We start from the raw sequence: 21,549 nt of genomic DNA, 5'->3' as shown, positions 1-21,549 counted from the left end.
GCCTCTCTCTCCTGTCTTGTCTGACTCTCGTCCCAGGCCTCTCTCTCCTGTCCTGCCTGACTCTCGTCCCAAGGCTCTCTCTCCTATCGTGCCTGACTCAGTCCCAAGCCTCTCTCTCCCCTCCTGCCAGACTATCGTCACAAGCCTCTCTCTCCTGTCCCGCCTGACTGTCGTCAAAAGCCTCTCTCTCCTATCCTTCCTGACCCTCTCCTCATCCCTAACTCTCCTGTTCTGCCTGACTCTCGTCCGAAGACTTTCGCTCCGGTCCCGCCTGACTCTCCTCCAAAGCCTAACGCTCCTGTCCTGCGTGACTCTCCTCCCAAGACTCTCCGTCCTGTCTTGCCTGACTCTCGTTCCAAGCCTCTCTCTTCTACCATGCATGATTCTCGTCCAAAGCCTCTCTCTCCTGTCCTGTCTGAATGTCATCCCAAGCCTCTCTCACCTACCCTGCCTGACTCTCGTCGCAATACTCTCTCCTGTCGAGCCTGAATCTCGTCCCAAGCCCCTCTCTACCGTCCTTTCTGACTTTAATCACAGTCCTCTCTATAATGTCCTGCATGACTCTCGTTCCAAGTCTCTCTCTCTTGTCCTGCCCGACTCTCGACCAAAGTCTTTCTCTCCTGTCCTGAGTGACTCTCGTTCCAACGCCTCTCTCCTGTACTGCCTGACTCTCGTCCCAAGCCTCTCTGTCACTTGCACTGAACGATTCTCGTCCCAAGACTCTTTCTCCTCTCGTGCCTGACTCGGTCCCTAGCCTCTCTCTCCTGTCCTGCCTGATTTTCGTCCCAAGTATCACTCTCCTGAGCTGCCTGACTCTCTTCCCATGCCTCTCTCTCTTGTCCTGCCTGACTCTCGTCCCAAGCCTCACTCTCTAGTGTCCTGCCTGATTGTCATCCCAAACCTCTCTCTCCATTCCTGACAGACTATTGTCCCAAGCCTCTCTCTCCTGTCCTGCCTGACTCTCCTCCCAAGCCTCTCTCTCTTGTCCTGCCTGACTCTCGTCCGAAGGCTCTCTCTCCTGTCGAACTTGACTCTCGTCCTAAGCCTCTCTCTCCTCTCCTGCCTGACTCTTGTCCCAAGCCTCTCTCTCCTGTCCTGCCTGACCCTCGTCCGAAGACTCCCTCTCTGGTCCTGGCTGACTCTCGTCACAAGCCTCTCTTTCCTTTCCTGCCTGACTCTCGTCCGAAGCTTCTCTCTCATGTCCTGCCTAACACTCGTCCCAGTCCTCTATCTCTTGTCCTGCCTGACTCTCGTCCTAACCCTCTCTTTCATGTCCTGTCTGACTCTCTTCCCAAGCCTCTCTCTCCTACCCTGCCTGACCATCGTCCCAAGCATCTCTCTCCTGTCCTGCCTGACTCTCTCGTCAAGCATCTCTTTCCTGTCCTGACTGACTCTCGTCCCAAAACTCTCTCTCAGGTCCTGCCTGACTCTCGTCACAAGTCTCTCTTTCCTGTCTTGCCTGCCTCTGGTCCCAGGTTTCTCTATACTGTCCCGCCTGACACCCTTTCCAGGCCTCTATCTCGTGTCCTTCCTGTCTTTCGTCCTAACTATCTCTCTCCTGTCCTGCCTGACACTCTTCACAAGGCTCTCTCTCCTACCCGGCCTGACCGACGTCACAAGCCTCTCTCTCCTCTCCTGCATGACTCTGTCGTCAAGCCTCTCTCTCCTGTCCTGCCTGACTCTCGTCCCAAGCCTCTCTCTGCTGTCCTGCTTGACTCTCGTCCCAAGCCTCTCTCCCCTGTCCTGCCTGACTCTTGTCCCAAGCCTCGCTCTCCTGTCCTTCCTGACTCTCGTCCCATGCCTCTCTCTCCGGTCCTGCCTGACTCTCCTCATAAGCCTCTCTGATTCCTGTCCTGCCTGACTCTCGTCCAAAGCTTTCCTCTCCTGTCCTACCTGACAATCGTCCCAAGCCTGTATATCTTGTCTTGCCTGACTCTCGTCCTAGCCCTCTGTCTCCTCTCCTGTCTGACTCTCTCCTCAAGCCTCTCTCTCTTAGCCTGCCTGACCGTCGTCCCAAGCCTCTCTCTCCTGTCCTGCCTGACTCTCTCGTCAAGCCTCTTTCTCCTGTCCTTCTTGACTCTCGTCTCAAGAATATCTCTTATGTCCTTCCTGGCTCTCCTCCCAAGCCTTAGTCTCCTGTCTTGCCTGACCCTCGTCCCAGGCATCTATCTCCTGTTCTGCTTGACTCTCGTCAAAAGAATATCCCATATGTCCTTCCTGGCTCTCGTCCCAAGCCTCAGTCTCCTGTCTTGCCTGACACTCGTCCTACGCATCTATCTCCTGTCCTTCCTGACTCTCGTCCTAACCATCTCTCTCCTGTCCTGCCTGACTCTCGTCCCAAGCCTCTGTCTCCTGTCCGTCCTGACTCTCGTCCCAAGCCTCTCTTTCCTGTCCTGCCTGACTGTCGTTCCATGCCTCTCTCTCCTGTTCTGCTTGACTCTCGTCAAAAGAATATCCCTTATGTCCTTCCTGGCTCTCGTCCCAAGCCTCAGTCTCCAGTCTTGCCTGACACTCGTCCCACGCATCTATCTTCTGTTCTGCCTGACTCTCGTCCTAACCCTCTCTCTCCTGTCCTGCCTGACTCTCGTCCCAAGCCTCTCTCTCCTACCCTGCCTGACCGTCGTCCCAATCCTCTCTCTCCTGTCCTGCCTGACTCTCGTCACAAGCCTCTCTCCCCTTTCCTGCCTGACATTCGTCCAAAGCCTCTCTCTCCTGTCCTGCCTGACTGTCGTTCCACGCCTCTCTCTCCTGTCCTTCTTGACTCTCCTCCCAAGAATATCTCTTATGTCCTTCCTGGCTCTCGTCCCAAGCCTTAGTCTCCTGTCTTGCCTGACACTCGTCCCAGGCATCTATCTCCTGTCCTGCCTGACTCTCGTCCTAACCCTCTCTCTCCTGTCCTGCCTTACTCTTGTCCCAAGCCTTTCTCTCCTGTCCTGGCTGACTCACGTCCCATGCTTCTCTCTTCTGTCCTGCCTGAATCTCATCCTAAGCCTCTCTCTCGTGTCCTGCCTGACTCTCGTCCCAAGACTCTCTCTCCTGTCCTGCCTGCCTTTCGTCCGAAGCCCCTGTCTCCTACCCTGCAGGATTCTCGTCCCATGACTCTCTCTCCTGTCCTGCCTGACTCTCGTCGCAAGCCTCACTCTAATGTCCTGCCTGAATCTCATCCCAAGCCTCTCTCTCATGTCCTGCCTGACTCTCGTCCCAAGCCTCTCTCTCCTGTCCTTCTTGACTGTCGTCCCAAGCCTCTCTCCCCTGTCCTGCCTGACTCTCGTCGCAAGCCTCTCTTCCCTGTGCTTCCTGCCGCTCATCCCAAGCCTCTCTAGCATGTCCTGCCTGACTCTCGTCCCAATCCTCTCTCTCCTGTCCTTCTTGACTGTCGTCCCAAGCCTCTCTCTACTGTCCTGCCTGACTCTCCTCCCAAGCCTCTCTCTCCTGTCCTGCCTGACTCTCGTCCCATGCCTGTCTCTCCGGTCTTGCCTGCCTCTTCTCCCAAGCCTCTCTCTCCTGTCCTGCCTGACTCTTGTCTCAAGCCTCTCTCTCCTGTCTTGCCTGACTCTCGTTCCCGGCCTCTCCCTCCATTCCTGCTTGACTCTGGCCCGAAGCCTCTCTCTCCTGTCCTGAATAACTCTCATCCCAAGCCTTTCTCTCCTATACTGTCTGGCTCTCGTCCCAAGCCTCTCTCTCCTGTCCTGCCTGACTCTCATCTCAATCCTCATTCTCCTGTCCTGCTTGACTCTCGTCCGAAGAGTCTCCCTCCTGTCCTGCATGACTCTCGTCCCATGACTCTCTCTTCTATCCTGCCCGACTCTCATCCCTAGACTCTATCTCATGTCCTGCCTGACTCTCGTCCCAAGAGTCTCCCTCCTGTACTTCCTGACTCTTGTCCGAGGACCTTCTCTCCTTCCCTGCATAGTTCTCGTCCCAAGACTTTCTCTCCTGTCCTCCCCGACACACGTCCCAACTCCCTCTCTCCTATCCTGCCTGACACTTGTACGAAGACTCTCTCGTCTCGAGCCTGACTCTCGCCCCAAGACTCTCCCTCCTGTCTTACCTGACTCTAGACCCATGACTCTCTATCCGGCTCTGCCTGACTCCCGTGCTAAACCACTCTCTCCTGTCCTGCCTGAATCTCTTCCCAAGCCTCTCTCTCCTGTCATTCCTGACTCTTGTCCCAAGCCTTTCTCTCCTGTCCTGCGTGACTCTCGTCCCAAGCCTCTCTCTCCTATCCTGCCTGACCGTCGTCCCAAGCCTCTCTCTCCTGTCCTGCCTGACTCTCTCGTCAAGCCTCTTTCTCCAGTCCTGCCTGACTCTCGTCCCAAGCCTCTCTCCACTGTCCTGCCTGACTCTCGTACCAAGCATTTCTCTCCTGTCCTGCCTGACTCTCGTCCCAGTGACTCTCTCTTCTGTCCTGCCTGACTCTCATCCTAAGCCTATCTCTCCTGTCCTGCCTGACTCTCGTCCCAAACCTCTCTCTCCTGTCCTGCCTTACTCTCGTCCCATGCCTCTCTCCCCGTTACTGCCTGTCTCTCCTCCGAAGCCTCTATCTCATGTCCTGACTCTCGTCCTAAGCCTCTCTCTCCTGTACTTCCTGACTGTCGTCCCAAGCCTCACTCCCCTGTCCTGCCTGACTATCGTCCTAAGACTCTCTCTCCTGTCCTGCCTGACTCTCGTCCTATGCCTCTCTATCCGTTCCTGCCTGCCTCTCCTCCCAAACCTCTCTCTCCTGTCCTGCCGGACTCTCGTCCCAAGACTCTTTCTCATGTCTCACCTGACTCTCGTCCCAAGCCTCGCTCTCCTGTCCTGTCCTGACTCTCGTCCTAAGCTTCTCCCTCCTGTCCTGCCCGACTCTCGTCCCAAGCCTCTCTCTCCTGTCTTACCTGACTGTCGTCGCAAGCCTCTCTCTCCTGTACTGCTTGACTCTCGTCCCAAAAATATCTTTTATGTCCTTCCTGGCTCTCGTCCCAAGCCTCACTCTCCTGCCTTGCCTGGAACTCGTCCCAGGCATCTATCTCCTGTGCTGTCTGACTCGCGTCCTAACCCTCTCTCTCCTGTAATGCCTGACTCTCGTCAGAAGCCTCTCTCCCCTACCCTGCCTGATCGTCGTCCCAAGCCTCTCTCTCCTGTCCTGCCTGACTATTCCTAAGCCTCTGTCTCCTGTCGGTCCTGACTCTTGTCCCAAGCCTCTTTCTCCTGTCCTGCCTGACTGTCGTTCCATGCCTCTCTCTCCTGTCCTGCTTGACTCTCGTCCCAAGAATATGTCTTATGTCCTTCCTGGCTCTCGTCCGAAGCCTCAGTCTCCTGTCTTGCCTGACACTCGTCACAGGCATCTATCTCCTGTCCTGCCTGACTCTCGTCCTAACCCTCTCTCTTCTGTCCTGCCTGACTCTCGTCCCAAGCGTCTATCTCCTACCCTGCCTGAAAGTCGTCCCAAGCCTGTCTCTCCTGTCCTCCCTGACTCTCGGCCCAAGCCTTTCTCCCCTGTCCTGCCTGACCTTCGTCCAAAGCCTCTCTCCCCTGTCCTGCCTTACTCTCATCCCAAGCCTTTTTCTCCTGTCCTGCTTGACTCTCGTCCGAAGAGTCTCTCTCCTGTTCTGCCTGACTCTCGTCCTATGACTCTCTCTTCTATCCTGCATGACTCTCATCCCAAGCCTCTCTCTCCTGTCCTGCATGACTCTCGTCCTATGCCTCTCTCCGTTCCTGCCAGACTCTTCTCCCAAACCTCTCTCTCCTGTCCTGCCGGACTCTCGTCCCAAGACTCTTTCTCATGTCCCACCTGACTCTCGTCCCAAGCCTCGCTCTCCTGTAATGCCTGACACTCGTCCCAGGCCTATATCTAATATCCTGCATGCCTCTCCTCCCAAGCTTCTCCCTCCTGTCCTGCCCGACTCTCGTAACAAGCCTTTCTCTCCTGTCCTACCTGACTGTCGTCGCAAGTGTCTCTCTCCTGCCCTGCTTGACTCTCGTCCCAAGAATGTCTCTTATGTCTTTCCTGGCTCTCGTCCCAAGCCTCACTCTCCTGCCTTGCCTGGAACTCGTCCCAGGCATCTATCTCCTGTGCTGTCTGGCTCTCGTCCTAACCCTCTCTCTCCTGTAATGCCTGACTCTCGTCCCAAGCCTCTCTCTCCTGTCCTGCCTGACTCTATTCCCAAGCCTCTGTCTCCTGTCGGTCCTGACTCTTGTCCCAAGCCTCTTCCTCCTGTCCTGCCTGACTGTCGTTCTATGCCTCTCTCTCCTGTCCTGCTTGACTCTCGTCCCAAGAATATCTCTTATGTCCTTCCTGGCTCTCGTCCGAAGCCTCAGTCTCCTGTCTTGCCTGACACTCGTCCCAGGCATCTATCTCCTGTCCTGCCTGACTCTCGTCCTAACCCTCTCTCTCCTGTCCTGACTGACTCTCGTCCTGAGCGTCTATCTCCTACCCTGCCTGAAAGTTGTCCCAAGCCTGTCTCTCCTGTCCTCCATGACTCTCGTACTAAGCCTCTCTCCCCTGTCCTGCCTGACCTTCGTCCAAAGCCTCTCTCCCCTGTTCTGCATGACTCTCATCACAAGCCTTTTTCTCCTGTCCTGCTTGACTCTCGTCTGAAGAGTCTCTCTCCTGTTCTGCCTGACTCTCGTCCCATGACTCTCTCTTCTATCCTGCATGACTCTCATCCCAAGCCTCTCTCTCCTGTCCTGCATGACTCTCGTCCCAAGAGTCTCCCTCCTGTAATTCCTGACTCTTGTCCGATGCCCTTCTCTCCTAACCTGCATAGATCTCGTCCCAAAACTCTCTCTTTCCTCCCTGACTCTCGTCCCAACTCCCTCTCTCCTATCCTGCCTGACACTTGTACGAAGCCTCTCTCGTCTCGAGCCTGACTCTCGCCCCAAGCCTCTCTCTCCTGTCCTGCCTGACTCTCGACCCACGACTCTCTATCCAGCCCTGCCTGACTCCCGTCCTAAGCCACTCTCTCCTGTCCTGCCTGACTCTCTTCCCAAGCCTCTCTCTCCTGTCATTCCTGACTCTCCTCCCAAGCCTTTCTCTCCTGTCCTGCCTGACTCTCGTCCCAAGCTTCTCTCTCCTTCAATGTCTGACCGTCGTCCCAAACCTCTCTCTCCTGTCCTGCCTGACTCTCGTCCAATGACTCTCTCTTCTATCCTGCCTGACTCTCATCCCTAGCCTCTCTATCTGACTCTGCCTGACTCCCGTCCTAAGCCACTCTCTCCTGTCCTGCCTGACTTTCTTCCTAAGCCTCTCTCTCATGTCATTCCTGACTCACTCGTCAAGCCTCTTTCTCCAGTCCTGCCTGACTCTCGTTCCAAGCCTTTCTCCCCTTTCTTGGCTGACTCTCGTCCCAAGCCTTTCTCTACTGTCCTGCTTGACTCGCGTCCCATGCCTCTCTTCTGTCCTACATGAGTCTCTTCCTAAGCCTCTCTCTCCTCTCCTGCCTGACTCTCGTCGCAAGCCTCTCTCTCCTTTCCTGACTGACTGTCGTCCGAAGCCTCTCTCTCTTCTCCTGCCTGACTCTATTCCCAAGCCTCTGTCTCCTGTCGGTCCTGACTCTTGTCCCAAGCCTCTTTCTCCTGTCCTGCCTGACTCTCTCTCTCCAGTCCTGCCTAACTCTCGTCCCAAGAGTCTCTCTCCTGTCCTGCCTGACTCTTGTCCTATGCCTCTCTCTTTTGTCCTGCCTGACTCTCGTCCAAAGACTCTCGTCTGTCCTGCCTGTCTCTTGTCCGAGGCCCCTCTCTCCTAACCTGCAGGATTCTTGTCCCAAGCCTGACTCTCATCCTAAGCCTATCTCTCCTGTCCTGCCTGACTCTCGTCCCAAACCTCTCTCTCCTGTCCTGCCTTACTCTCGTCCCATGCCTATCTCCCCGTTACTGCCTGTCTCTCCTCCGAAGCCTCTATCTCATGTCTTGACTCTCGTCCTAAGCCTCTCTCTCCTGTCCTTCCTGACTGTCGTCCCAAGCCTCATTCCCCTGTCCTGCCTGACTATCGTCCCAAGACTCTCTCTCCTGTCCTCCCTGACTCTCGTCCTATGCCTCTCTCTCCGTTCCTGCCTGCCTCTCCTCCCAAACCTCTCTCTCCTGTCCTGCCGGACTCTCGTCCCAAGACTCTTTCTCATGTCCCACCTGACTCTCGTCCCAAGCCTCGCTCTCCTATCTTGCCTGACACTCGTCCCAGGCCTCTATCAAATATCCTGGATGCCTCTCCTCCCAAGCTTCTCCCTCCTGTCCTGCCCGACTCTCGTCCCAAGCCTCTCTCTCGTGTCCTACCTGAATGTCGTCGCAAGCCTCTCTCTCCTGTCCTGCTTGACTCTCGTCCCAAGAATATCTCTTTTTTCCTTCCTGGCTCTCGTCCCAAGCCTCACTCTCCTACCTTGCCTGGAACTCGTCTCAGGTATCTATCTCCTATGCTGTCTGACTCTCGTCCTAACCCTCTCTCTCCTGTAATGCCTGACTCTCGTCCCAAGCCTCTCGCTCCTATCCTGCCTGACCGTCGTCCCAAGCCTCTCTCTCCTGTCCTGCCTGACTCTATTCCCAAGCCTCTGTCTCCTGTCGGTCCTGACTCTTGTCCCAAGCCTCTTTCTCCTGTCCTGCCTGACTGTCGTTCCATGCCTCTCTCTCCTGTCCTGCTTGACTCTCGTCCCAAGAATATGTCTTATGTCCTTCCTGGCTCTCGTTCGAAGCCTCAGTCTCCTGTCTTGCCTGACACTCGTCCCAGGCATCTATCTCCTGTCCTGCCTGACTATCGTCCTAACCCTTTCTCTCCTGTCCTGGCTGACTCTAGTCCCAAGCGTCTATCTCCTACCCTGCCTGAAAGTCGTCCCAAGCCTGTCTCACCTGTCCTCCCTGACTCTCGTCCCAAGCCTCTCTCCCTTCTCCTGCCTGACCTTCGTCGAAAGCCTCTCTCCCCTGTCCTGCCTTACTCTCATCACAAGCCTTTTTCTCCTGTCCTGCTTGACTCCCGTCCGAAGACCCTCTCTCCTGTTCTGCCTGACTCTCGTCCCATGACTCTCTCTTCTATCCTGCATGACTCTCATCCCAAGTCTCTCTCTCCTGTCCTACATGACTCTCGTCCCAAGAGTCTCCCTCCTGTAATTCCTGACTCTTGTCCGATGCCCTTCTCTCCTACCCTGCATAGATCTCGTCCCAAAACTCTCTCTTTCCTCCCTGACTCTCGTCCTAACTCCCTCTCTCCTATCCTGCCTGACACTTGTACGAAGCCTCTCTCGTCTCGAGCCTGACTCTCGCCAGAAGCCTCTCTCTCCTGTCCTGCCTGACTCTCGACCCACGACTCTCTATCCGGCCCTGCCTGACTCCAGTCCTAAGCCACTCTCTCCTGTCCTGCCTGACTCTCTTCCCAGGCATCTCTCTCCTGTCATTCCTGACTCTCCTCCCAAGCCTTTCTCTCCTGTCCTGCCTGACTCTCGTTCCAAGTCTCTCTCTCCTACAATGCCTGACCGTCGTCCCAAACCTCTCTCTCCTGTCCTACCTGACTCTCGTCCAATGACTCTCTCTTCTATCCTGCCTGACTCTCATCCCTAGCCTCTCTATCTGGCTCTGCGTAACTCCCGTCCTAAGCCACTCTCTCCTGTCCTGCCTTTCTTCCTAAGCCTCACTCTCACGTCATTCCTGACTCTCTCGTCAAGCCTCTTTCTCCAGTCCTGCCTGACTCTCGTTCCAAGCATTTCTCCCCTTTCTTGGCTGACTCTCGTCCCAAGCCTTTCTCTCCTGTCCTGCTTGACTCGCGTCCCATGCCTCTCTCTTCTGTCCTACCTGACTCTCATCCTAAGCCTCTCTCTCCTGTCCTGCCTGACTCGTAGCAAGCCTCTCTCTCCTGTCCTGACTGACTGTCGTCTGAAGCCTCTCTCTCCTCTCCTGCCTGACTCTCGTCCCAAGCCTCACTTTCCTTTCGTGCCTGACTCTCGTCTCAAGACTCTCTCTCTCCAGTCCTGCCTAACTCTCGTCCAAAGAGTCTCTCTCCTTGTACTGCCTGACTCTTGTCCTATGACTCTCTCTTTTGTCCTGCCTGACTCTCATCCAAAGCCTCTCTCTCTTGTCCTGCCTGACTCTCGTCCAAAGACTCTCTCTCCTGTCCTGCCTGTCTCTCGTCCGAGGCCCCTTTCTCCTAACCTGCAGGATTCTTGTCCCAAGCCTCTCGCTCGTGTCCTGCCTGCCTCTCGTCGCAAGCCTCTCTCTCCTGTCCTGCCTGACACACGGCCCAACTCCCTCTCTCCTATCCTGCCTGACACTTTTACGAAGCCTCTCTCGTCTCGAGCCTTACTCTCGCCCCAAGACTCTCCCTAATGTCCTGCCTGACTCTCGACCCACGACTCTCTATCCGGCTCTGCCTGACTCCCGTGCTAAACCACTCTCTCCTGTCCTGCCTGAATCTCTTCCCAAGCCTCTCTCTCCTGTCATTCCTGACTCTTGTCAAAAACCTTTCTCTCCTGTCCTGCCTGACTCTCGTCCCAAGCCTCTCTCCAGGGTCCTGCCTGACTCTCGTACCAAGCCTTTTTCTCCTGTCCTCTCTGACTCTCGTCCCAGTGACTCTCTCTTCTGTCCTGCCTGACTCTCATCCTAAGCCTACCTATCCTGTCCTGCCTGACTCTCGTCCCAAACCTCTCTCTCCTGTCCTGCCTTACTCTCGTCCCATGCCTCTCTCCCCGTTACTACCTGTCTCTCCCACGAAGCCTCTATCTCATGTCCTGACTCTCGTCCTAACCCTCTCTCTCCTGTCCTTCCTGACTGTCGTCCCAAGCCTCACTCCCCTGTCCTGCCTGACTATCGTCCCAAGACTCTCTCTCCTGTCCTCCCTGACTCTCGTCCTATGCCTCTCTCTCCGTTCCTGCCTGCCTCTCCTCCCAAACATCTCTCTCCTGTCCTGCCGGACTCTCGTCCCAAGACTCTTTCTCATGTCCCACCTGACTCTCGTCCCAAGCCTCGCTCTCCTGTCCTGCCTGACACTCGTCCCAGGCCTCTATCAAATATCCTGCATGCCTCTCCTCACAAGCTTCTCCCTCCTGTCCTGCCCGACTCTCGTCACAAGACTCTCTCTCCTGTCCTACCTGACTGTCGTCGCAAGCCTCTCTCTCCTGTCCTGCTTAACTCTCGACCCAAGAATATCTCTTATGTCCTTCCTGGCTCTCGTCCCAAGCCTCACTCTCCTGCCTTGCCTGGAACTCGTCCCAGGCATCTATCTCCTGTGCTGTCTGACTCTCGTCCTAACCCTCTCTCTCCTGTAATGCCTGACTCTCGTCCCAAGCCTCTCTCTCCTACCCTGCCTGACCTTCGTCCCAAGCCTCTCTCTCCTGTCCTGCCTGACTCTATTCCCAAGCCTCTGTCTCCTGTCGGTCCTGACTCTTGTCCCAAGCCTCTTTCTCCTGTCCTGCCTGACTGTCGTTCCATGCCTCTCTCTCCTGTCCTGCTTGACTCTCGTCCCAAGAATATGTCTTATGTCCTTCCTTGCTCTCGTCCGAAGCCTCAGTCTCCTGTCTTGCCTGACACTCGTCCCAGGCATCTATCTCCTGTCCTGCATGACTCTCGTCCCAAGCGTCTATCTCCTACCCTGCCTGAAAGTCGTCCCAAGCCTGTGTCTCCTGTCCTCCCTGACCTTCGCTCAAAGCCTCTTTCCCCTGTCCTGCCTTACTCTCATCCCAAGCCTTTTTCTCCTATCCTGCTTGACTCTCGTCCGAAGAGTCTCTCTCCTGTTCTGCCTGACTCTCGTCCCATGACTCTCTCTTCTATCCTGAATGACTCTCATCCCAAGCCTCTCTCTCCTGTCCTGCATGACTCTCGTCCCAAGATTCTCCCTCCTGTAATTCCTTACTCTTGTCCGAAGCCCTTCTCTCCTACCCTGCATAGATCTCGTCCCAAAACTCTCTCTTTCCTCCCTGACTCTCGTCCCAACTTCCTCTCTCCTATCCTGCCTGACACTTGTACGAAGCCTCTCTCGTCTCGAGCCTGACTCTGGCCCCAAGCCTCTCTCTCCTGTCCTGCCTGACTCTCGACCCACGACTCTCTATCCGGCCCTGCCTGACTCCCGTCCTAAGCCACTCTCTCCTGTCCTGCCTGACTCTCTTCCCAAGCATCTCTCTCCTGTCATTCCTGACTCTCCTCCCAAGCCTTTCTCTCCTGTCCTGCCTGACTCTCGTTCCAAGTCTCTCTCTCCTGTCATACCTGACTCTCGTCCAATGACTCTCTCTTCTATCCTGCCTGACTCTCATCCCTAGCCTCTCTATCTGGCTCTGCCTGACTCCCGTCCTAAGCCACTCTCTCAAGTCCTGCCTGACTTTCTTCCTAAGCTTCTCTCTCATGTCATTCCTGACTCTCTCGTCAAGCCTCTTTCTCCAGTCCTGCTTGACTCTCGTTCCAAGCCTTTCTCCCCTTTCCTGGCTGACTCTCGTCCCAAGCCTTTCTCTCCTGTCCTGCTTGACTCGCGTCCCATGCCTCTCTCTTCTGTCGTACCTGACTCTCATCCGAAGCCTCTCTCTCCTGTCCTGCCTGACTCTCGTCGCAAGCCTCTCTCTCCTGTCCTGACTGACTGTCGTCTGAAGCCTCTCTCTCCTCTCCTGCCTGACTCTCGTCCCAAGCCTCACTTTCCTGTCCTGCCTGACTCTCGTCTCAAGACTCTCTCTCTCCAATCCTGCCTAACTTTCGTCCCAAGAGTCTCTCTCCTGTCCTGCCTGTCTCTTGTCCTATGCCTCTCTCTTTTGTCCTGCCTGACTCTCATCCGAAGCTTCTCTCTCGTGTCCTGCCTGACTCTCGTCCAAAGACTCTCTCTCCTGTCCTGCCTGTCTCTCGTCCGAGGCCCCTCTCTCCTAACCTGCAGGATTTTTGTCCTAAGCCTCTCGCTCGTATCCTCCCTGCCTCTCGTCGCAAGCCTCTCTCTCCTGTCCTGCCTGACTTTCGTCCCAAGCCTCTCTTACCTGTCCTGCCTGACCCTCGTCCAAAACCTCTTTCCCCTGTCCTGCCTTACTCTCGTCCCAAACCTTTCTCTCCTGTCCTGCCTGACTCACGTCCCATGCTTCTCTCTTCTGTCCTGGCTGAATCTCATCCTGAGCCTCTCTCTCGTGTCCTGCCTGACTCTCGTCCCAAGACTCTCTCTCCTGTCCTGCCTGCCTCTCGTCCGAAGCCCCTGTCTCCTACCCTGCATGATTCTCGTCCTAAGCCTCTCTCTCCTGGCCTGCTTGACTCTCGTCGCAAGCCTCTCTATACTGTCCTTCCTGACTCTCGTCCCATGCCTCTCTCTCCTGTCCTGCCTGTCTATCATCCCAAGCCTCTATCTCCTGTCCTGCCTGACTCTCGTCCCAAGTCTCTCTCTCATGTCTTTCTTGACTGTCGTCCCAAGCCTCTCTCTCCTATCCTGCCTGACTCTCGAACTAACCCTCTCTCTCCTGTCCTGCATGACTCTCGTCTCAAGCCTCTCTCTCCTGTCCTGCCTGATTCTCGTCCTACGCTTCTCTCTTCTGTCCTCCCTGTCTCTCATCCCAAGCCTCTCTGTCCTGTCGTGCCTGACTCTCGTCCCAGGACTCTCTCTCCATTCCTGCTTATCTCTAGTCCCAAGCCTCTCTCTCTTGTCCTGTATAACTCTCGTCCCAAGCATTTCTCACTTATCCTGTCTGGCTCTCGGCCCAAGCCTCTCTCTCCTTTCCTGTCTGACTCTCGTCTCAAGCCTCTCTCTCTTATCCTGGTTGAATCTCGTCCGAAGACTCTTCCTCCTGTCCTGCCTGACTCTCGTCCCATGACTCTCTCTTCTATCCTGCCTGACTCTCATCCCAAGACTGTCTCTCCTTTCCTACCTGACTCTCGTCCCAAGAGTCTACCTCCTGTCCTTTCTGACTCTCCTCGGAAGCACCTCTCTCCTACCCTCCTTAAATCTCGTCCCAAGCCTCTCTCTCCTGTCCTGTCTGACCCTCGTCCCGACTCCCTCTCTCTTATCCTGCCTGACACTTGTATAAAGCCTCTCTCCTCTCGAGACTGACTCTCGTCCCAAGCCTCTCTCTCCTGTCCTGCCTGCGTCTCATCCCAAGCCTCTCTCTCATGTCCTGCCTGACTCTCGTCCCAAGACTCTCTCTCCTGTCCTTCTTGATTGTCGTCCCAAGCCTCTTTCTCCTATCCTGCCTGACTCTCGTCCTAACCCTCTCTCTCCTGTCATGCATGACTCTCGTCCTAAGCCTCTCTCTCCTGTCCTGCCTGACTCTCGTCCCTCGCTTCTCTCTTCTGTCCTGCCTGTATCTCATCCCAAGCCTCTCTGTCCTGTCGTGCCTGACTCTCGTCCCAAGCCTCTCTCTCCTGTCTTGCCTGACTCTCGTCCCAGACATCTCTCTCCATTCCTGCTTGACTCTGGCCCCAAGCTTCTCTCTCCTGTCCTGTATAACTCTCGTCCCAAGCCTTTCTCTCCTATCCTGTCTTGTTCTCGTCCCAAGCCTCTCTCTCCTGTCCTGCCTGTCTCTCGTCTCAAACCTCTATCTCCTATCCTGCTTGACTCTCGTCCGAACACTCTCCCTCCTGTCCTGCCTGACTTTCGTCCCATGATTCTCTCTTCTATCCTGCCTGACTCTCATCTCAAGCCTTTCTCTCCTGTCCTGCCTGACTTTCGTCCCATGACTTTCTCTTCTATCCTGCCTGACTCTCATCTCAAGCATTTCTCTCCTGTCCTGCCTGACTCTCGTCCCAAGAGTCTACCTCCTGGCCTTTGTGACACCCCTCCGAAGCACATATCTCCTATCCCGTCTGGCTCTCGTTCTAAGACTCTCTCTCCTGTCCTCCCTGACCCTCGTCCCTAATCCCTCTCTCCTACCCTGCCTGGCACTTGTATGAAGCCTCTCTCCTCTCGAGACTGACTCTCGTCCAAAGCCTCTCTCCTGTCCTGCCCGACTCTCTCCACAAGCCTCTCTATCCGGGCCTGCCTGACTCCCGTCCTAAGCATCTCTCTCCTGTACTGCCTGACTCTCTTCCCAAGCCTCTCTCTCCTGTCATTCCTTACTCTCGTCCCAAGACTCTCTCTCCTGCCCTGCCTGACTGTCGTTCCATGCCTCTCTCTCCTGTCCTGCTTGACTCTAGTCCCAAGAATATGCCTTATGTTCTGCCTGGCTCTCGTCCCAAGCCTCACTCTCCTGTCTTGCCTGACACTCGTCCCAGGCATCTATCTCCTGTCCTGCCTGACTCTCGTCCTAACCCTCTCTCTCCTGTAATGCCTGACTCTCGTCCCAAGCCTCTCTCTCCTAACCTGCCTGACCGTCGTCCCAAGCCTCTCTCTCCTGTCCTGCCTGACTCTCTTCCCAAGCCTCTGTCGACTGTCGGTCCTGACTCTCGTCTCAAGCCTCTCTCTCCTGTTCTGCCATACTGTCGTTCCATGCCTCTATCTCCTGTCCTGCTTGACTCTCGTCCCAAGAATCTCTTATGTCCTTTCTGGCTCTCGTCCGAAGCGTCTTGCCTGACACTCGTCCCAGGCATCTATCTCCTGTCCTGCCTGACTCTCGTCCTAACCCTCTCTCTCCCGTCCGGCCTGACTCTCGTCCCAAGCGTCTCTCTCCTACCCTTCCTGACCGTCGTCCCAAGCCTCTTTCTCCTGTCCTTTCAGACTCTCGTCCCAAGCCTCTCTCCCCTGTCCTGCCTGACCCTCGTCCAAAGCCTCTCTCCCCTGTCCTGCCTTACTCTCGTCCCAAGCCTTTTTCTCCTGTCCTGCTTGAAGCTCGTCCGAAGACTCTCCCTCCTGTTCTGCCTGAATTTCGTCCCATGACTCTCTCTTCTATCCTGCCTGACTCTCATCCCAAGCCTCTCTCTCCTGTCCTGCATGACTCTCGTCCCAAGTGTCTCCCTCCTGTACTTCCTGACTCTTGTCCGAATCCCTTCTCTCCTACCCTGCAAAGTTCTCGTCCTAAAACTCTCTCTTCTGTCCTCCCTGACTCTCGTCCCAACTCCCTCTCTCCTATCCTGCCTGACACTTGTACGAAGCCTCTCTCGTCTAGAGCCTGACTCTCGCCCCAAGCCTCTCTCTCCGGTCCTGGCTGACTCGACCAACGACTCTCTATCCGGCCTTGCCTGACTCCTGTCCTAAGCCACTCTCTCCTGTCCTGCCTGACTCTCTTCCCAAGCCTCTCTCTCCTGTCATTCCTGACTCTCCTCCCAAGCCTTTCTCTCCTGTCCTGCCTGACTCTCGTCCCAAGCCTCTCTCTCCTACCCTGCCTGACCGTCGTCCCAAACCTCTCTCTCCTGTCCTGCCTGACTCACGTCTCAAGCCTCTCTCTCCCGTCCTGCTTGACTCTCGTCGGAAGACTCTCCCTCCTGTCCTGCCTGACTCTCGTCGAATGACTCTCTCTTCTATCCTGCCTGACTCTCATCGTTAGCCTCTCTATCTGGTTCTGCCTGACTCCCGTCCTAAGCCACTCTCTCCTGTCCAGCCTGACTTTCTTCCTAAGCCTCTCTCTCATGTCATTCCTGACTCTCTCGTCAAGCCTCTTTCTCTAGTCCTGCTTGACTTTCGTCCCAAGCCTTTCTCCCCTGTCTTGGCTGACTCTCGTCCCAAGTCTTTCTCTCCTGTCCTGCTTGACTCGCGTCCCATGCCTCTCTCTTCTGTCCTGCCTGACTCTCATCCTAGGCCTCTCTCTCCTGTCCTGCCTGACTCTCGTCGCAAGCCTCTCTCTCCTGTCCTGCCTGACCCTCGTCCCAATCCTCTCTCTCCTGTCCTGACTGACTGTCGTCCGAAGCCTCTCTCTCCTCTCCTGCCTGACTCTCTTCCCAAGCCTCTCTTTCCTGTCCTGCCTGACTCTCTTCTCAAGCCTCTCTCTCTCCAGTCCTGCCTAACTCTTGTCTCAAGAGTCTCTCTCCTGTCCTGCCTGACTCTTGTCCTATGCCTCTCTCTTTTCTCCTGCCTGACTCTCATCCGAAGCCTCTCTCTGTCGTGTCCTGCCTGACTCTCGTCCAAAGACTCTCTTTCCTGTCCTGCCTGTCTCTCGTCCGAAGCCCCTCTCTCCTAACCTGAGGGATTCTTGTCCTAAGCCTCTCCCTCGTGTCCTGTCTGACTCTCGTCGCAAGCCTCTCTCTCCTGTCCTGCATGACTCTCGTCCCATGCCTCCCTCTCCAGTCCTGTCTGCCTCTACTCCCAAGCCTCTCTCTCATGTCCTTCCTGACTGTCGTCCCAAGCCTCTCTCTCCTGTCCTGCCTGACTCTCGTCCTATGCCTCTCTCTCCGGTCCTGCCTGCCTCTTCTCCCAAGCCTCTCTCTCTTGTACTGCCAGACTCTCTTCCCAAGCCTCTCTCTCCTGTTTTGCCTGACTCTCATCCCAGGCCTCTCTTTCCATTCCTGCTTGAATCTGGCCCCAAGAATCTCTCTCCTGTCCTGAATAACTCTCTTCCCAAGCCTTTCTTTCCTATTCTGTCTGGCCGTCGTCACAAGCCTCTCTCTCCTGTCCTGCCTGACTCTCGTCTCAAACCTCTCTCTCTCCTGTCCTGCTTGACTCTCGTCCGAAGACTATCCCTTTTGTCCTGCCTGACTCTCGTCCAATGACTCTCTCTTCTATCCTGCCTGACTCTCATCTCAAGCCTCTCTCTCCTGTCCTGCCTGACTCTCGTCCCAAGAGTCTCCCTCCTGTCCTTCCTGACTCTTGTCCGAAACACCTCTCTCCTACCCTACATAGTTCTCGTCTTTAAGCTCTCTCTCCTGTCGTCCCTGACTCTCGTCCCAACTCCCTTTCTCCTATCCTGCCTGACACTTGTATAAAGCCTCTCTCGTCTCGAGCCTGACTCTCGTCCCAACCCTCTCTCTCCTGTCCTGCTTGACTCTCGTCCCAAGCCTCTAAATCCGGCCTGCCTGACTCCCGTCCTAAGCCTCTTTCTCCTGTCCTGCCTGCTTCTCTTCCCAAGCTTCTGTCTCATGTCATTCCTGACTCTCGTCCCAAGCCTCTCTCTCCTACCCTGCCTGACCGTCGTCGAAAGCTTCTCTCTCCAGTCCTGCCTGACTCTCTCTTCAAACCTCTTTCTCCATTCTTGCCTAACTCCCTTCCCGAGCCTCTCTCCCCTCTCCTGCTTGAATCTCGTCCCAAGCCTTTCTCCCCTGTCCTGCCTGACTCTCCTCCCATGCCTCTCTCTTCTGTATTGCCTGACTCTCATTCTAATCCTCTGTCTCCCGTCCTGCCTTACTCTCGTCCCAAACCTCTTTCTCTTGTTCTGCCTGACTCTCGTCCCAATCCTCTCTATCCGGCACTGCCTGACTCAGGTCACTAGCCTCTCTCTCCTCTCCTGCCTGACTCTCGTCCCAAGCCTCTCTCTCCTGTCCTGTCTTACTCTCGTCTCAAGCCTCTCTTTCTCTCCTGTCCTGCCTAACTCTCGTCCCAAGACTCTCTCTCCTGTCCTGCCTGATTCTCGTCGCACGCCTCTCTCTCCTCTCCTCCCTGACTGTCGTCGCAAGCCTCTCTCTCCTGTCCTGCCTGTCTCTCGTCCCAAGCCTCTCTCTTCTGTCCTTCCTGACTGTCGTCCCAAGCCTCTCTCTCCTGTCCTGCCTGACTCTCCTCCCAAGCCTCTCTCTCCTCTCTTGCCTGACTCTCGTTCCAAACCTCTCTTTCCTGTCCTGCCTGACTCTCGTCTCAAGCCTCTCTCTCTCCAGTCCTGCCTAACTCTCGTCCCAAGATTCTCTCTCTTGTCCTGCCTGACTCTTTTCCCATGCCTCTCTCTTTTGTCCTACCTGACTCTCATCCGAAGCCTCTCTCTCGTGTCCTGCCTAACTCTCGTTCAAAGACTCTCTCTCCTGTCCTGCCTATCTCTAGTCGAAAGCCCCTCTCTCCTAACCTACAGTATTCTCGTCCCAATCCTCTCTCTCTTTTCCTGCATGACTGTCGTCGTAAGCCTCTCTCTCCTGTCCTGCATGACTCTCGTCCCAAACGTCCCTCTCCTGTCCTGCCTACCTCTCCTCCCAAGCCTCTCTCTCATGTCCTGCTTAACTCTCGTCCCAAGCCTCTCTCTCCTGTCCCTCCTGACTCTCGTCCCAAGCTTCTCTCTCCTGTTGTGCTTGACTCTCTTCCCATGCCTCTCTCTCCGGTCCTGCCTGCCTCTTCTCCCAAGCCTCTCTCTCTTGTCCGGCCTGACTCTCGTCCCAAGCCTCTCTCTCCTGTCTTGTCTGACTTTCGTCTCAGGCCTCTCTCTCCATTCCTGCTCAACTCTGGCCCCAAGTCTCCATCTCCTGTCCTGAATAATTCTCGTCCCAATCCTTTCTCTCCTATCCTGTCTGGCCCTCGTCACAAGCCTATCTCTCCTGTCCTGCCTGACTCTCGTCTCAAACCTCTCTCTCCTGTCCTGCTTGACTCTCGTCCGAAGACTATCCCTCCTGTCCTGCCTGACTCTCGTCCCATGACTCTCTCTTCTAACCTGCCTGACTCTCATCAGAAGCCTCTCTCTCCTGTCCTGCCTGAATCTCGTCCCAAGAGTCTCCCTCCTGTCCTTCCTGACTCTTGTCCGAAACTCCTCTCCCCTACCCTGCATAGTTCTCGTCCCAAAACTCTCTCTCCTGTCCTCCCTGAATCTCGTCCCAACTCCTTTTCTCCTATCCTGCCTGAAACTTGTACGAAGCCTCTCTCGTCTCGAGCCTGACTCTCTCTCCTGTCCTGACTGACTTTCATCCCAAGCCTCTAAATCCGGCCCTGCCTGTCTCCCGTCCTAAGCCTCTTTCTCCTGTCCTGCCTGACTCTCTTCCCAAGCCTCTGTATCATGTCATTCCTGACTCTCGTCTTAAGCCTCTCTCTCCTGTCCTGCCTGAGTCTCTCGTCGAACCTCTTTCTCCATTCCTGCCTGACTCTCTTCCCAAGCCACTCTCCCCTGTCCTGCCTGACTCTCGTCCCAAGCCTTTCTCTCCTGTCCTGCCTGACTCTCGTCCCATGCCTCTCTCTTCTGTCCTGCCTGGGTCTCATCCTAATCCTGTATCTCCTGTCCTGCCTGGCTCTCGTCCCAAGCCTCTCTATCTTGTACTGCCTGACTCTCGTCCGAATCTTCACTATCCGGCACTGCCTGACTCCGGTCAAAAGCCTCTCTCTCTCTCCATCCTTCCTTACTCTCGTCCCAAGACTCTCTCTCTTCTCCTGTCTGACACTCGTCCCATGCTTCTCTCTTTTCTCCTGCCTGACTCTCATCCGTTGCATCACTTTCGGGTCCTGCATGACTCTCGTCCCAAGACTCTCTCTCCTGTCATGCCTTACTCTCGTCCGAAGCCCCTCTCTCCTAACCTGCAGGAATCTCGTCACAAGCCTCTCTCTCCTGTCCTGTCTGACTCTCGTCCCAAGCCTCTCTCTCCTGTCCGGCCTTACTCTTGTCCCATGCCTCTCGCTCCGTTCCTGCATGCCTCTCCTCCCAAGCCTCTCTCTCATGTCCTTAATCTCGTCCCCAGCCTCTCTCTCCTGTCCTTCCTGACTGTCGTCCAAGTCCTCTCTCTCCTGTCCTGCCTGACTCTCGTCCCAAGCCTTTCTTTCCTGTCCTGCCTGACTCTCGTCCCATGCCTCTCTCCCCGGTCCTGCCTACCTCTCCTCCCAAGCCTCCTGCCTGACACTTGTCCCAAGCATCTATCTAATATCCTGCCTGTCTCTCCTCCCAAGCCTCTCTCTCCTGTCCTACCTGACTCTCGTCCCAAGCTTCTCTCTCCTGTCTTGACTGACTCTCTTCTCAAGCCTCTCTCTCTCCAGTCCTACCTAACTCTCTTTCCAAGACTCTCTCTCCTGTCCTGCCTGACTCTCGTCAGATGCCTCTCTCTTTTGTCCCGCCTGACTCTCATCCGAAGCCTCTCTCTCTGTCCTGCCTGACTCTCGTCCCAAGACTCTCTCTCTTGTCCTGCCTGCATCTCGTCCAAAGCCCCTCTCTCCTAACCTGCAGGATTCTCGTCCCAAGCCTTTCTCTCCTATCCTGTCTGGCCCTCGTCCCAAGCCTATCTCTCCTGTCCTGCCTGACTCTCGTCTCAAGCCTCTCTCTCCTGTCCTGACTGACTCTCTTCTCTAGCGTCTCTCTCTCCAGTCCTGCCTAACTCTCGTCCCAAGCCTCTCTCTTCTGTCCTGCCTGACTCTCGTCCCATGCCTCTCTCTTCTGTCCTGCTTGACTCTCATCCTAATCCTCTATCTCCTGTCCTGCCTGAGTCTCGTCTCAATCATCTCTCTCTTGTCCTGCCTGACTCTCGCCCCAATCCTCTCTATCCGGCACTGCCTGACTCCGGTCATAAACCTCTCTCTCCCTTCCTGCCTGACTCTCGTCTCAAGCCTCTCTCTCCTGTCCTGCCTGACTCTCGTCTCAAGCCTCTCTCTCTCTCTCTCTCCAGTCCGGCTTAACTCTCGTCCCAAGCCTCTCTCTCCTGTCCTGCCTGACTCTCGTCTCATGCCTCTCTCTTTTGTCCTGCCTGACTCTCATCCGAAGCCTCTCTCTCCTGTCCTGCCTGACTCGCGTCCCAAGCCTCTCTCTCTCCTGTACTGCCTGACTCTCGTCCCATGCCTCTCTCTCCGGTCCTGCCAGCCTCTCCTCCCAAGCCTCTCTCTCATGTCCTGACTCTCGTCCCAAGCCTCTCTCTCCTGTCCTTCCTGTCTTTCGTCCCAAGCCTCTCTCT

Source organism: Panulirus ornatus, chromosome 2 (assembly GCF_036320965.1).
Source record: "Panulirus ornatus isolate Po-2019 chromosome 2, ASM3632096v1, whole genome shotgun sequence".
NCBI classification, from domain to species: Eukaryota; Metazoa; Arthropoda; class Malacostraca; order Decapoda; family Palinuridae; genus Panulirus; species Panulirus ornatus.
The sequence above is the reverse complement of the archived record's forward strand: the minus strand, read 5'-3'. Positions refer to the sequence as shown.